This window comes from Myodes glareolus, chromosome 11, assembly GCF_982192425.1.
Source record: "Myodes glareolus chromosome 11, mMyoGla1.1, whole genome shotgun sequence".
Classification (NCBI taxonomy): Eukaryota; Metazoa; Chordata; class Mammalia; order Rodentia; family Cricetidae; genus Myodes; species Myodes glareolus.
The window spans coordinates 7,962,332-7,978,209 of NC_142036.1; the positions used below are offsets into that span (position 1 = coordinate 7,962,332).

The window sequence follows — 15,878 nt, forward strand, 5'->3', positions numbered from 1 at the left end:
TTTGTCTTATAATTTATTTTCTTACATTTTATTTTTATGTCTCAAAATTCTGTCCTATTCTTAATAGATACAGTAAAGGGAGTGTGTCCAGATAAGAGGGGAGATTGGAAGGAACAGGGATGAGTAGAGGGAGGAGAAACTATATTCAGGATATATTATATGATGAAGGAATCATTTTTAATAAAAGGGGAAACAAAATAAACATAAAAATGTTATTAAAAATCAAATACTTAATGAAGAAGAGGGGGTTCTTTAATTCTTTCTGATTTTTTCTCTTTTGTCTGTTTCATTTGCCCTAGCTATTCATATTACTAAGACTTTCACTGTAGTTCATTATCTAGGAGGAGGACATGAAATTACATCTCCCTTTGTTCATGAAAACAAGTCCTGCTCTTACCTTGTAGCACGAGTAGATGTTTTTCCAGGTATGAATTATGAAGTCCCCTGATTCTTCGATCGGCAATGAACACAGAAATCTCACCATGGAGTTGACTTTGATTTGATTTTCTTTACTGATTTTTCAATTTTTATTAAGTTTATTTTCTTTTAATTATTTTCTAATCTGTTATACACTGTCCATAGTTTCTCCTCCCTTAACTCTTCCTAGTCACTCCCCACCACAGCACCTCTCCCCAGATCCAATCGTTCTCTATTTCCTTTCAGACAGTAGCAAGCCACTCTTGAATATTAAACTAGCACCTCTTAACCAGTTACACTAATACTAGGCATGTAGCATCATATCAAGACTGGATGAGGCAACCAAGTAGAAGGAAAAGCATTCCAAGGGCAGACAAAATTTCAGGAAAAGCTCCTGTTCTCCCTGTTAGAAGTCTCCCAGGAAAATGAAATTAGACAGACATAACATATACACGGAGGAACTAACTCAAACTCATGTAGGCTCCTAGATTGTAGCATCAAGTCTCTGTGATTTCCTATGAACCCTAATTAATTTTTTATATTAATGTTATAGAGAATTTTTTATATAATTACTGCTACAGTAGACATGAATCTCTGAATATTTAGATGTTTATGAGGTTTGTATTATGTGTGTCAGAGCAATGACTTAGAGCTTGAGATTTACTGCAAGACATGCTATCAGACTTGATAAGAACCTGTGAAAAATGTGACTGCAGGGTTGTCTCTGTTTCAATCCCTAACCCTGAGTGTTTTGATAGCATCCATCAGTGGCTGTGAGAATGAGGCAGTGAAGAGCAATTGAATGCTAGGGAAGGAGTGGACACAATTTAAGAATTTTCCCAACATAGTGTAGTCCCCACACTGAATGCAACAGAGCAGAACTCAGTGTTGTAGGTAAATCATCTGCATTATGTAACTCTCAAACATTCACAGACTCGCTATTTCTCATTGTGCTTCTGATGTGGAAGACGAATGCCATGAGATGAGCTTGATATGGTGGACTTCAGTCAACAGCCACCAATGTGTCTGAAGTTCTTTATTGTTGAATAGTTTCAGAAAATCATGCTGATAGCAACAGGACAACATTAGTGATAGTAAAGCCCTGTCCAGTCTCATAAGATAAAGTCTCCCTCTCTCCTTTCATCTCCATCTGTCTCTCTGTCTTTTTATCCCTTTCTATGTGTGTGTAAAAGTCATTGACTTGTGGAGAGAGAAAGTCACATAACCTCCAACTTTTGCAATAACCAAGGTCTTTTGAAAAGGACTCATGAAAGAACATCATCCATTATCCAAACAGACAAAGAACAACTAAACACACAAAACTAGAAATTTTGCACATTGAGAGTTCCAATCAGTTCAAGAGGATTTGTTGCATTTTTGTTTTCATTAAGCACTAGTAAATAAAAATTAATTTTTTAATTTCTTTTTCCTCTCTTTATCAGTAATTAGTTGCTTAATGTCCTTGAAACTGTGAAATTACTCATTGTTCACTGAAGATGATAAGCTTCATTGCACTTTGAACAGATAGGATGTTCAGACTGTGATCATTTATTCTTAATTTGTTACCCATTTTAGAGATGCCTCTGTGTCTGTTGATAGTGGTATATGCTATTTGATGTTTATGTTGATATCTGTTATTGTTGAAATCAAGGAAAACAAAGAGAACCATATTTGCAGGAATCTGTGAGAGAAGAAGTTCCAGAGAATTGGATAGTAGGACCCAAGTGTTATGACCAGGAGAATGGGAAAATAGGGGCGGGTATTTATCTGCTAGCGGTAGGAGGAGAAAATTAAGTAGAAAGAAACATGAAAGGGAGAGGGATAAAGAACATTGTGGATGTCTGTACGTGGAGATAGCTCGTTTGTTCCCCAGCCACCAAGACACAAATAATCACACAAAACGTTATTAATCACAATACTGTTTAGCAGATGACTCAAGTATTTTTCATTCTAGCTCTTAAAACTAAAATGAAGCCATTTCTATTAATCTGTTTATCACCAGGAGTCTGTGGCCTACTGCTAAGTTATTGCAACTATCTCCTTTGGTAGTTTCATCGTGTCTCCCTGACTCTGCCATCATTCTCCCTGCATTCACATTGGTTTTCCTTCCTTGTTTGTTCTGCCCTGCCATGGACTGAAGCAACTTCTTTATTAACAAATGGTAATAAAACACAGTCCCAGCATACAGAGGAGAATCTCGCATCATCTCCCCTTTTTGTTAACTAAATCAAAAAGTTTTTAACTTTAACATGATAAAATTACGTAAACAAACAGGTATGAAGCCAAGATTTACAGTTACAATATTTCTTTGTGAGTCTAAAATTTCATATCTTATTTATCTTTTACCAAAATTAAGGAAAATTATAACTATCTGTCTTCAACTCTATCAAAGATCACAGTGGAATACAATATTACCTAAATAAAAAAGAAGTGCTTTGTAAGCAACTTCCAAATTTCTAGAATTGACAAGACAGCTTGTTTTCTAATCAGTCATCTAGTGTTCTTTTGTAATATTGGGACATCCATCTTCAGCCTACATACTTTCACTATTCATTGAGATTAATACTAATTCTCCTAAAACTATAAAATTTGCAATTTTCATTTTAAGACTTCATATGAATGTACTTGTAAGATATGTAGTAAATGGTGAATATGCAAATAAAGTAAAATAAAATATATTAGTTTGAATTTTTATTACAAATGATATATGAATAATATTTTAATAAAATAATCCTCACTTTGCTACTGTGTTTTCTTTCAGACATTTGCGCAAGTAACTGCTGTCCCAAAGGCTCACAGATCAGAGCATAAGATATGCAGGAAGACATGCAAATATGACCCCCTCTGCTTGTGAAAACCAGCTCTGCCATGACCCTGCAGGTCAGACAGAGGATTCCATCCCCGTCTTCCCATTTGAAGATCAACACTGAAAACATTACTACCAACATGGGATTGGTGTTGAGTTGGGTTTTCTTGGTTGTCGTTTTGAAAGGTAGATAACGAGGGATACTGTGTGAGCGAAACAGTAGCTGTGTGATAGTTTCTTGATCATTATTGTCTCTGTTTGCAGGTGTCTATTGTGAGGTGCAGCTTGTTGAGTCTGGTGGAGGATTGGTGCAGCCCAAAGGGTCACTGAAGCTTTCCTGTGCAGCCTCTGGATTCACCTTCACTAGCTATGGCATGCACTGGGTCCGCCAAGCTCCAGGGAAAGGTCTGGAATGGGTTGCTGTAATAGGAGTTAAAAGTAATAATTATGTAACCTATTATGCCACTTCGGTGAAAGACAGATTCACCATCTCCAGAGATGATTCCCAAAGCAAGGTCTACCTTCAAATGAACAACCTGAGAACTGAGGACACAGCCATGTATTACTGTGCAAGGCACACAATGAGGACTCTTTGGTGAGAGCCCAGCCAAAAACTTCTCTACTATGACCCGTGTCCAGCAGGGGATGCTCAGCACACATGAAGCACAGAAGTTGGCATAATTGACACTTTTCTTTGTTATCTGTGAACCCTTTCCATCTGATGGTTTTCTGGGGATCCTTTTTGCAATTATATTCTCTAAAAATTGTTCCTGTCTTTGAAAATAAGCAAGTCCATCTTTGGATGATGTTATTTAAATAAATGTGACATCTAATCCTAACTGAACAAAATGCAGAAAAGTCTATGAGACCAAGAGTGGTCCCCAGGATCAGCTGCAAGGGAAGCTCAGGAAACTCTATTTAACTTTTCACTCAGACTGCGGGTAGTAAAGACCCTAAACTGGAGCAATGTTAGTAATTCAAGGGGAGACAAGTGGAAGGAAGAGCCAGGCTCATTTACAGGTAAACACTATGTTCTTCAATCCCCTCTCCTCTTCTTAAGGACTGTAAATATAAGGCTAAGATGTGATGGAAATGAAATTTTAATAAAATGTTTTCCCTAACTGCATTTCTTCATTGTATCTTCTGTTTCGCTGTTGAATTGCAAAATTACAGTTCTGACTGTTGTGCACAAGATTCAGAGCTCAGTTCCTCATTTGGAGTTAAGGGATAGCTTAATATGTGGTCTGGGAACTATGCATCCTCTGTATTTTTAATGTGGATTCTCAGCTCCTAATCTGGCTGCCTTTAGTTATGAATTCATTCTCACTATATTCATGAATTTCCTGGTCAATCTGCCTCTAAGACTCCAAGAGTGAGCAGCTTTAAACTGGCAGCAAAGATCCCAATGTCCTCGTATTGGTGATAACGTGAGCATATGCTTCTCCCAATACTGAACCAATATTTTGCTGAAAATATATTTCATCATTTATAAATTCTGATAGCCACTTGCAAATGACAAATTAGTTTTCTCAGAGGGAATCTCACTGGAGAAACAGACCACTCTCAATGACATTCCCGACAGTAGGAGCCCAACACAAGATCAACAGTTACATCTTTGGTGGTTCTTTGTCTATCACAGGGCATTGCAATTGTTTTTCTGCTTTATTCTACCACACAGACCCTATGCATATATTATTGTCTCATGGGATTCCTGAGTATGTGAATGGGTGTGTGTGTGTGTGTGTGTGTGTGTGTGTGTGTGTGTGTGCACGCATCTATATCTGTTACTTGTGCTCTTTCAATACCACTTTTTCCACATTTGGTTGTCTTGTTCCCTTTCCATTTTTCCCTTTTTCTTATCTTAGGATCTTTTATTATTAATCCATAGGAGCCTCTTTATTTTTTGAGAGATAGCTAGATTGTGACAGTGGATATGAGGCAAGGTGGGGTGGAACTAGGAGGTGTAGTGTAAAGGAACCTATAATGAGGAATATATTGAATGGAACAATTTATTTTAACAAGAAAAAAATGAAAGAAAAATTTGAAAGAAATGATGTCTATTTATAATTTCTGTTGGACAGCTGATTTTCTCTGACATTTTCATTTCACACACTTTATTTGAAGAACCAGTTTAAGTTAATGGCAGAATTGAAAGAGAGTTTGGAATTTTACAGTTAATCCTTGACCCCACATTCACAGCTTTCCACAATATTGATACCCTGTCTACAGTACAAGTCTGTCGCAGAAAAGAATCATGCACTCACACCACACACCATCACCTTTCAAAGTCCATGTATTACATGGGGGCTCAGCCTACTTCTGTACAGCACTTGATTTTGAATAAAGTAAGGAACAATAACCAGGATGGGACCTGGAACTAGGAAAATTTTCATGGATTAACATCATTAGGATGTTTCTTTACTAAACAGTCACTTCTGAGGTTCTTCTAGGTGTCAGTCTCTCCATGGACAAATGTGATGCTCCGGGACTAATATGGAGACTATCATGCTAAGAATGGCTTGTGGTGAATGTGAGTTCCCTTATCCAAACATATGCTAGAAACTTTGTAATCCTAGGTAAATTAAAATTTGCCCCTTGAACTCATTTCACATTTGGTCTGCCTTGTATTCTATGGTTGAATACCTCAACACCATAGATGATTTTGATATTACTGCCAATAAATTTCTTTTTTTCAATTTTGAAATATTTATTAGAAAGTTTAATTAATATGTGTTAAGGACTTTATTTACTTTTACTCTTATTCCTCTTTCTCATCTTTTCCCTTTCTTGCTATACATCATTCTCTTAGTTTTTGTCTTCCTTTATATGTGACCAATTGCATTTGAGTTGAATTTCTTCACTGAGTAGGGGAAGGAGTGCTGTCAAGTAAATATACTGGGTGTGTTTCCAGAAGATATATGACTGAAGAAATGACGGTCCATTTCCCAACATCTATTTTGTCAATAGACATTCCGGTAGTGGTTAAGCCTTGGATTTTCTGACACTGTCAATGATGAGCCTGTGAGGTTCGTAATCTTCTGCAGGGGATGTACATAGGACTACAGCTATTTCTTGAATACATAGCAACTGTATGTATAAGAAACATCTCTGATGCACATATATTCTCATTCTTTTATCATACTTGTTTTCTGTCCCCTATTCTCCAGTGCACTCTGAGACATAGATGAGTTGATATAGCTGTTACATTAGGGTCAAACCCTCCAATATAACACATCCTCAGCAGTTATAGATTTCTTTGTTTTAATTACAGATTTCTTTATTTATTTAATGCAATAAGAAACTTCTCTTTGACTGCTGGGCACAATGCTAGTGTCTGATAAACTCTAAACAAAGGTAGCCAATAGATATGTGAATATAGTTTTCAGGGTTTTGGATAGTGTGTTTTTTATCTTGTTATTTTTGAATAGTAGAATCAAACTCATATTCTTATGCATGTGATGTTAATCAGAAATGAGCATAAAGGGTGTTTCTATGTAACTTTTAAAATAATTTTAAACATTAAATTACAGAAAAATGTAAATATGTTGAAATGAGATTGAGGTATGTAGACCCAAATATACAACCATAGCATTCATAACAGAGGTAACTTCTGTCACCACCCATGGCCCTCAGGACAGTATTAATATGCAGAAAGAGAAAATCCCCTCTTATCATTTGTTCATTAAATATCTACTCAACAACAGCAGTTAGAGAATGAAAAAGAGAAGAAGGAGCTTTTATAAGAGGACTGTGTCTGATACTATAGGCAAAGTTACAAAAATGGGGTCCTAAGATTGGAAGGGGTCATTGTAGATTACCAATCCCTCAGGAGTAAATGTCAGCAGAAGTTGAACAGGAAGTTGTACATTGAGATTTCAACAGACCCTGGTTTCCATTGTCAATTTCATTACAGTCAGAGCTTATGTGTAGTTTAGATGTGAGTTATTCATGCTATACTACCAAAGAGGTCTTTGTTGAAAAGAACACATATGTTAACCCACCAAAGGCCACATTGCATTCCTATTGTCTGTGTATAAGCATGAAGCACTTATTAGCATAGATTAAGGTAATGCGGGCCTCACAACCCTGAGAAACATTTTGGGAAAAAATGTTTCAAGTCTTCTCAGCTGATAGCTTAAGTGTCCATAGTCCTGCTGATCACTGGTGTTGTCATGGACAGCAGTTTCCAATGTTCTGTGCTAGTATCTTATTGGATCATGATAATCTCAATGGACCTCCTCACATCATATTTACTTGTTAACCCTAAGGAGATCCAGGTGTCCCTTGAACCGTTAAAGGGTAATTCACATTAATGTGTGTGATGAAGTGACTCAGGGAGATGGAAGACCTCTGAGTGCACAAGGACCAGGATAGAGCAAGGAATGCATTTCCTTTGCCAGATTTGAGGCTCATATTTCACCACGTTACTGTCTAAAACAAAATTTTCTTTTTGTTCTGTCTTAAACAGTATCAGTTGTTGATCTAACAAATACCCTTCTTCATGAATATATAAATCACAGAAGTTCTAGTTATAAGTAATAGAGTTTCTGGTTGTATATAAAAGAATCTCCATAAGCTCTACAGCAGCACATTATTACAGTTTTGTCCTCAGTCCCTGAGCACACATGTTTTCAACATGTGTTAGTGCTGAATCATATTGGGCCTGGTGGCAGCAGCTACAGGTAAGTGAATCTTTAGGCTTAGGCCTGAGGAGGAGAATGAGGGTGAAATGACAGTGACAGCCATTGTTTCCTCTCCACAGTAGTACGTTCTCAGGATCATCTGCAGAAGTCCATGTCTGAATTGAGGGGTTCTGGAGCTTCAGTAAAGATGTTCTGCAAGGATTTTAACTCATGTCTTCCCCTTTTCCAATATGAGTTGTGTGAGGCACATGCTAGCATGTGGGTTTGAATGGATTGGAATCATACTCCCAACCATAGGTAGAGTAAACTATAGGCAAAAAGTTTGAGGACAGAGCCACAGTCTATGCATACACCATATTCAACAGAGCCTACATGGAGCTCACCTGTGGACACCTGTGGACTCTGTTTTCTATTACTGTGCAAGACACAGGGTCACAGAATACATCTGAGGCATGTCAGAAACTCTGAAGGAGAAAGAAGCTGTCTTGCTTCTGAGAGGCCAGAGAAGAGTAACATGTAGACTTGCTCAAAATTGTGGTTAACTGTTGAGGAAAGTAATAACAGGACTAAGAATGAATTCTTTTCATAGGAATTTTCCTAGTGACACTTCATAAAAGATTCAGAGAGGAGAAAGCTTCATATTACTAAATTTGATACATATCCTCATGTTGATACTAATATCAGCAAAGGTTACTACCATAACTGAGTCAATATTTTGGAGCAGAAGTGTTTGATCACCTATTAAATCAAAATATGATTCTTAGGAGATGTCCAAAATTACTTTTCAATTATTAAAATTGATTTCATTATTTCAGTTTTTTATTAATGAGATTTGAGAGGTAGTTTCAGAGATTAACCGCTGATCACATGTTCCACACTCATAGTCTTCCCAAGTCCCAATACCCTGCCTTGTACTCAGATCATATTGCATTTCATTGAACCATAGAGACACAATAACCTGCTCTACAGTTTGGGGGATACATACTCAGTTTGAATGAATATCTAAACAAGGAGAAACATGGAGACTCATGGCACTTGTGATCTCTGGGGCTTGTCATTGAGAAGGGAGGTGAGAACAGTGACCTGTTCTGCATGTTCTTCCATCACAGAATTCCCTTCCATGAGGAATGTGAATGCTGTGAATAGATGTTATCATCCTAATAATACCTTTTAACAAGTGTAAATATTCTTCTCCAATTCTAAGTTAGAACCTTGAAACTGTGTGCTGAATTAAAATTCTGCTATACTCATTGATTGGTGTATTGTCCAATTGCTCTGAGAGAGACATCATACATCAAAATATAGAAACAGAAGCAGACCCATTGAGAATTCCACAGAAGAGGTGGAGAAAGGATAGTAGAAGCCAGGGAGGCAAGAACATAACAGGAAACCTCAGAGAATCAGCTAACCTGGGATCATAGGGATTCACAGAGTCTGAACTGGTAACCAGACAGCCTGCAAAGTAGTGGGCTAGGTCCACAGCATATATGTTAGAATTGTGTATTTTTCTCCTCTCATGCTATTCCTAACAGTGGGGACAGGGAATGTCCAAAACTTTTACTGGCTTTGGGACCCTACATGTCATACTGTGTCTCCTTGCCCAGTCAATGTACATGGAAGGTTATTAATCTCACTGTAACATGATAAGCCACATTTTGTTGATACTCACTGGAGACCTGTCCTTTCCTCAACAGAAATAGAGGAGGTGTGGAACAGAGTGATGTGTGGGGAGAGGGACTGGGAAGCGAGAAGGAAGCAGGAAACTGTGGCCAGGATGTAGAATATAAAATTGAAAATAAGAAATAATTCATAAAAACCAGTGAGTTTCCAAAGCGCACTACTACTTTCCTTCAATGGTGACATGTGGATTGATCAATATATACAAAAATTTTGAACATTATGCTTTAGATTGAATAGATTCTGCAAGCACAATGAGTAAAGGATCTAACTTGGCTGCAAGCCTTTACCTGAAGGTTCATGTACATAGCTGCTTTACCATTCTGCTAGAAGCATCACAGCATCTTATATTGCATGCAAGAGACCTCAGGCTTCTGATCTGATTAAATTGGTGAGTAACAGAGACATGTCATTACTGCTTAGGATTTCTCATGACACCAGAGTACATGTATACATTTTTGTGTTTCCCTTCTGTGATGACAGTTGCTTTTCCAAGAACACTTATTCTCTGAGATTTCAGAACAGAGTTCACTTTCAGTGAAGAAATGTATGGTTACTTCTTGATTAATTTTTAAATTCTATTGTGTACTTTTTAAAATTCTTATGCCTGACGTACTGAAAGCATATAATATCTTTTCTGACTTAAGTCTCTCTTCAATAGATAGGAAATGTCCATATCCTATTATTGACTCTATGTTTCCTTAGAATTTCAAAGATTCATATGCATTTCATTAAATTTTTCCAGATGCCAATCAATAGGCTATGATTTTCTCATAAGTATTCTCATATGATTGCACATTGGGGGCCTGTAATTGCTTCATATGCTAATTGTGTCATCTGGTGTCTCATCCATAAGAATTATTAGATCCACATATAATAAACCTTCATATACATTCTCCTTGATTTGTACACTCCACGTGTTCTATCAGTATTAATTCCAGATACTGATTCATGATGTTCCAGAGAGGGGACTGTAGAAGTTATCTCTAACCTCCTCCACTGGTAAATTACCTAGCAGACACTCCAGACAGCTGCAGTAGCACATCTAAATTGGTTCTTGTTTCAGATGAGATATCTGACCACTGAGAAAACAAAGATGTTTTTATCTGTGAGTGAAACAGTGTGAGAAGGTGTGATCCAGGTTTCAGATGCAAACCTGTCTGCAAAGAGACTCAGGAATAGTGCAAGTTGTGCTCAGGCCCCTCAGTGGTGACAGATGCATTAACATAGAAACAATGACACAAGGAACTACTGTCCATTTATGGACCCAGACAGATGTGAATTGGTAAATAATCCACAAGTACAAGGTGAATGCTAGAAATCAATGTGTTCATGTATTTTTGAAAAATCTCACATAGTTTCACAGACATTGCATCAGATCAGCACATGCTGCAATACTCACATTGGTTTACCTTTGAAGCAGACTCTCATGCCATGTCTCAACAATTTCAGGGCCCAGAATTTTGTGAATATATTCCATTATATGAGGAGGATGTCTCTGTGAAACCATGTGGATTAGGCAGGCAAAGACTCCTGTACATTGTCACACATGGTAGCCAACAAAATCCCACCAAACTATACTATGAGGTGAAGATGTATGGACACCACCCTGACAAGAACAGAAGAAGAAAAGCCAACTTAAGTCAATTCACACCCTGAACTGTATGGGGAACTGTTCCTTTATAATGAGATGTTGCCCTGAGGGTGCTCCCCTATGAACTGGAGAGACCCAGTGACATTATACCAATTATGGCCAGTGATAGAAGAGAAACCATTCAATTGACTGGTTGAGGCTGCTTTACACCTGGAATATTAGGCACAAATGATTTTTGGTCCTGAAGTTAGAACAAAACATACATGAGTAGAAAGGCTTTCTGTAGCATGATTTTTTGTATTAATATTTGTAGTTACACTTCAGAAATTTAAACAGGCATATTGACAAAATACTATGTAGTGTTCTTGGATTTTCTCATTCCTGGAAGCACCTTCCAAATTCATCCTTCCTTGTGAAAATATTCAACTCCTGTAAAGCTTTACTAACACATTCTCTGCCCAAGGATAAGAAGATCCTGAATTCGGAGAGGCAGACAGAGAGACAGTGAAAACTATCTAAAGAGATATACACTCTACCCATAAGGATCCTTGTGAAAAAATCTTCTCTCCTCTTTCATTTTCTTAAACACTTTATGTTAAATGTATTGGGTTGAATTTCAAATTGGCCAGACTTTTATCTCCTCAATGTGAAAGTATTTTTCTTGAGTTGTTACCTGGTTTGTGAGTTTCACATTTGTTCCTCCTCTTTCTTTTGACTCCTGTATCTGAGTGTCTCAGGAATTCATACATGAATACTTGGGGGAATTCAGCTGATCTCAAGATCCACTGAGCTTCTCTGAGTTCAGGTGCTCACCCTCAATTGTAACAAGATGAAAGCTGTAAAGAACCAGGTCTGTCCTTATTTTGTGTACCACAAGCAGGAACAGCTAGAACTGGATCCACCCAAGCAGAGTCTGGCATTGAGAGAGACTGACAATCATATAGGCATAATTTAAAATCCATCTCTCAAATATTCAGTCAGCATCACCTAAGAACCAGAATCATTTATCCCTGCAGCTGAACTCTGTGAGCCCTGAAGTTGCAGGGGTTTTGGTGCTTATGGCAGACAATGCACCTATGTGTAAGCCTTGACAAACCAACCTGCAGGGGTTCTCAGAACCAGAAGGGGGCACAATGGTACCAAGTATCCCTAGTGAAAAGATGAGGGTTGAGTAAACGTTACTCTTTTTTCTCTGTGGTGTCCTTACTTAAAATCTTCTAGCTGATTTGATCTGCACCTGCTGTGATTGACATGCGATGTTTCCATGCTCAAGAACAGTAAAACCTATTTATTAAATTTTGAGAGGTTTAAATTTTCTAGCTTATTTTGATGTTTTCATTTACCTTTTATATATTTTTAAAATAAGCTTTAATGCAATATATATTTCCATCTTCTATCTTTTTCTAGATCCTTCCTCTTTCCCTACCATCCAGCTCTTTCTCTCTTAATTATGGGAGTAATTTTAGGTTTTGCAAGAGACTTGGCTCCAGAGGGGTTCTCAGGTTTCCAAGGGGATGTCCCCAGCTAAGTAGTTGGGCAGCAGAGGAGAGGATGCCTGAACTGGCCTTATCCAATAGCCACACTGATGAGTATCTTGCATATCACCATAGAAACTTCATCCGGTGATGGATGGATATAGATACAGAGACCCACAGTGAAGCACTAGACTGAGCTCCCAAGGTCCAGATGAAGAGCAGAAGGAGGCAAACGATAAGCAAGGAAGTCAGGACTGTGAGAGGTGCATCCACCCAGTGAGACAGTGTGACTGATCTAATGAGAGCTCACCAAGGCCAGCTGGACTGGGATTGAAGGAGCATGTGATCAAACCGGACTCTATGAATGTGGCTGAAAATGGGGGCTGACTGAGAAGCCAATATTAATGGTACTGGGATTTGATTCTACTGCATGTACTGACTTTTTGGGAGCCTTCTCAGTTTGGATGCACACCTTCCTAGACCTGGATGGAGGGAGGCGGGCCTTGGATTTTCCACAGAGCAGAGTACCCTGACTTCTCTTAGAACTGGAGAGGGAGGGGGAGGAGGAAGGGGGAGGGAAATGGGAGGAGGGGAGGGTGTTGAAATTTTTAATAAATGAAAAATTAATTTTAAAAAATTAAAGATATATTACAACATGATGGGCAGGTATTTTTCATGGGCCAACACCAAGCTTTGGATCTTTTGGCACTGGATAATTGATAATCACTTTTTGGAAGGTCTCTAGAGGCTCCTTCATAACCTTCTTTACTATGGAATGACACACCTATGTGTATATAGATAGCAGAGTTTGGACTTACTCTGCTTTTATGACACAAATGAAAGACATTTTGGAAGGTTCCTAAGAAGTCAGAGAAACATAGTTTATGATAGATGTGATAACAATATAATTTATACACGAAAAATTTATACAATAGTCACAATTATTTTGAAAAATGAAGTTAACAATTTTATATATGTTTAGAATTTTCATATCTGTTCAGTTTACATTGTGCATATTTCCCCCACAACTCCTACTCTTAATTTTCTTCATGTTCCTGTTTTTGCTATATTCTGCTAGACAGTTCATTTTTAACTTGTTAGATCTTTGCACAAATAGTTCTGTGTACTTATTCATTATATAAAAACTACTTAGAGTTTCATATAGTATCTATTTTTCAGAGATAATTGTAATTAGTACAGTTATTGCCAGTGACATTGATTTTCCTAAAGGTGATATAAGTTCCTTATTCTTTCAGATGACCTATTCCTGTTGTGTCCCACATACAGTCATGTCTTCTTGGTGCAATCTTCTGCTGACAGACATGAAGTTTAGTTCCATAAGTTATGGTAGATAGTGCTGCATTAAGCATCAATGTGCAAATATTTCTGAAGTATGTTTCATTAAGACATTTCAGTGAGTTTTTCTATGAAACCGTCTGGTATGGCAAATATAGATGTGTGTGTGTGTGTGTGTGTGTGTGTGTGTGTGTGTGTGTGTGTATGAAATTAGGCTGTAATTTCTCAAAATTTAGCAAGTTTTGAAACTTCCAGTCACCAACATTATCATCACAGCCTATTTCTGTAAATCAATCAATCAGACAACCTTGTCACAAAGTGGAGAAACTGCCTCAGGCCACAAATCTATTGAGAGCTTAGGTCCTGTTCTTACACCCACAGCATCTGCCCAGCTCAAGGAATGGTATGAGATGCACTTCTTCAGACAGAATCAGGACTTGAACTTTACCATTCTCTTCTTTGACTCCGTTGTCCTGCACCACGTACTCAAACTGGACTAGGCACTTATTTAAGAAGTCCCCTGTTCTTCAATATGCAAATTCCCAGAGTCTATGATGGTAAATACATGAATGTCCACACCCAACAACATATGATCAGTGCCTTCTCCATAGTCACTGGGAACACAAGGCCCACACCATGGGATGGAGCTGTATTATTCTCTTCCTTGTGTCAGTAATGACAGGTAAGGAATTTCTAATTCCAAACTTCAGGAGAACACGGGGACTGAAGTGACAATGTCTCTAACAATCTACTCTATTTGTTCACAGGTGTCCACTCCCAGGTACAGCTGCATCAGTCAGGTCCTGAACTGGGGAAACCTGGGACCTCAGTGAAGTTGTCTTGCAAGGCTTCAGGCTACACCTTTACTGGTTATATTATTAGCTGGGTGAAGCAAAGTCCTGAACAGGGCCTGGAATATATTGGATATATTAATCCTGGTTATGGTAATACTGACTATGCACAGAAGTTCCAGGGCAAGGCCACACTGACTGCAGACACATCCTCCAGCACAGCCTACATGGAGCTCAGCAGCCTGACATCTGAAGACTCTGCCATCTATTACTGTGCAAGACACAGTGCTATAACCACATCCTGAGTGTGTCAGAAACCCTGGAGGAGCAGAAAGCTGTACTAGGACTGAGATGACAGAGAAGATTAGCCTTAAGACATTCACAGAAACAAACATTCTGAATTGTTTTGTCTCTCAATTTTTTTTCTAGCAACATTTCAAAATTTCACCTCTGAATGAACGGATGCTGATTTAGGATGACTAGTGTACACTATACCTTCCCAGTCTCTTCACCAATAATAACATTCATTGAAATGTTTCTTCACTAATAAAATAATAAAAAGTGAAAAGAGTGATTATGAAATTTGATTTAAAAAATCAATCTCCAGATTCTAAGAGAATGTGACATTTTGAAGGCAGTTTTTACTAAATTGAAATATGGATTTGAGCAGTAAAATCCAAATAATAACTGTTGGGAAAACAAAAGTCCTTCAGAGTCTTAAATGTTCCATGACTTCAGGTTTGTAGTTGACTCTGGCTGTGTGGTCCTGCAGAAATTTTGGTTTCTTAGAATGTTAGATATGTGTCATATATTATATGCACTGCTGTGGGAGCTACTTCCGCTCCTTCAGTCAATAACTGCTGAGAAATCAGCCCACTGGGGCGTGGTCTCTCTCTCTTTAAAAAAGCAGTAGCTGTCCTCCATTCTTTCTCTGTCTTCCTGCTAGGCACGAGCCCTCCCTCTACTGTGGCCTGTGCCCTGTGTGTGGAGCCAGCAGTTCAATATAAACTATCAAATCTCCCTTGCAAGTGTGGCACTTGAGTGGTGTGAATCAGAAAACAAGTGGTTGCCAAAAGCTGCAACCCCTCTGGGCAACTTGGTCATGTGGAGGCATACGCGGCTTCCAGTTTGCTCTTTTCTACCCCTGGATTCTGGGTTTCTGGTTCTGTGTATGGAATT

The 15,878-nt window shown here is 38.2% G+C and overlaps 1 long non-coding RNA gene and 1 pseudogene across 1 annotated transcript; both read left to right on the forward strand.

Annotated features, from left to right (window-relative positions):
* The first annotated feature begins 3,186 nt into the window (after positions 1-3,186).
* LOC146892521 (uncharacterized) lies at positions 3,187-3,587 on the forward strand. Its single transcript, XR_015004373.2, has 2 exons — positions 3,187-3,409; positions 3,488-3,587. It is a non-coding gene; the product is annotated as an uncharacterized LOC146892521 (long non-coding RNA).
* Positions 3,588-14,583: 10,996 nt separating this feature from the next.
* Positions 14,584-15,004, forward strand: LOC148120344 (immunoglobulin heavy variable 1-84 pseudogene; annotated as a pseudogene).
* Positions 15,005-15,878: the final 874 nt, after the last annotated feature.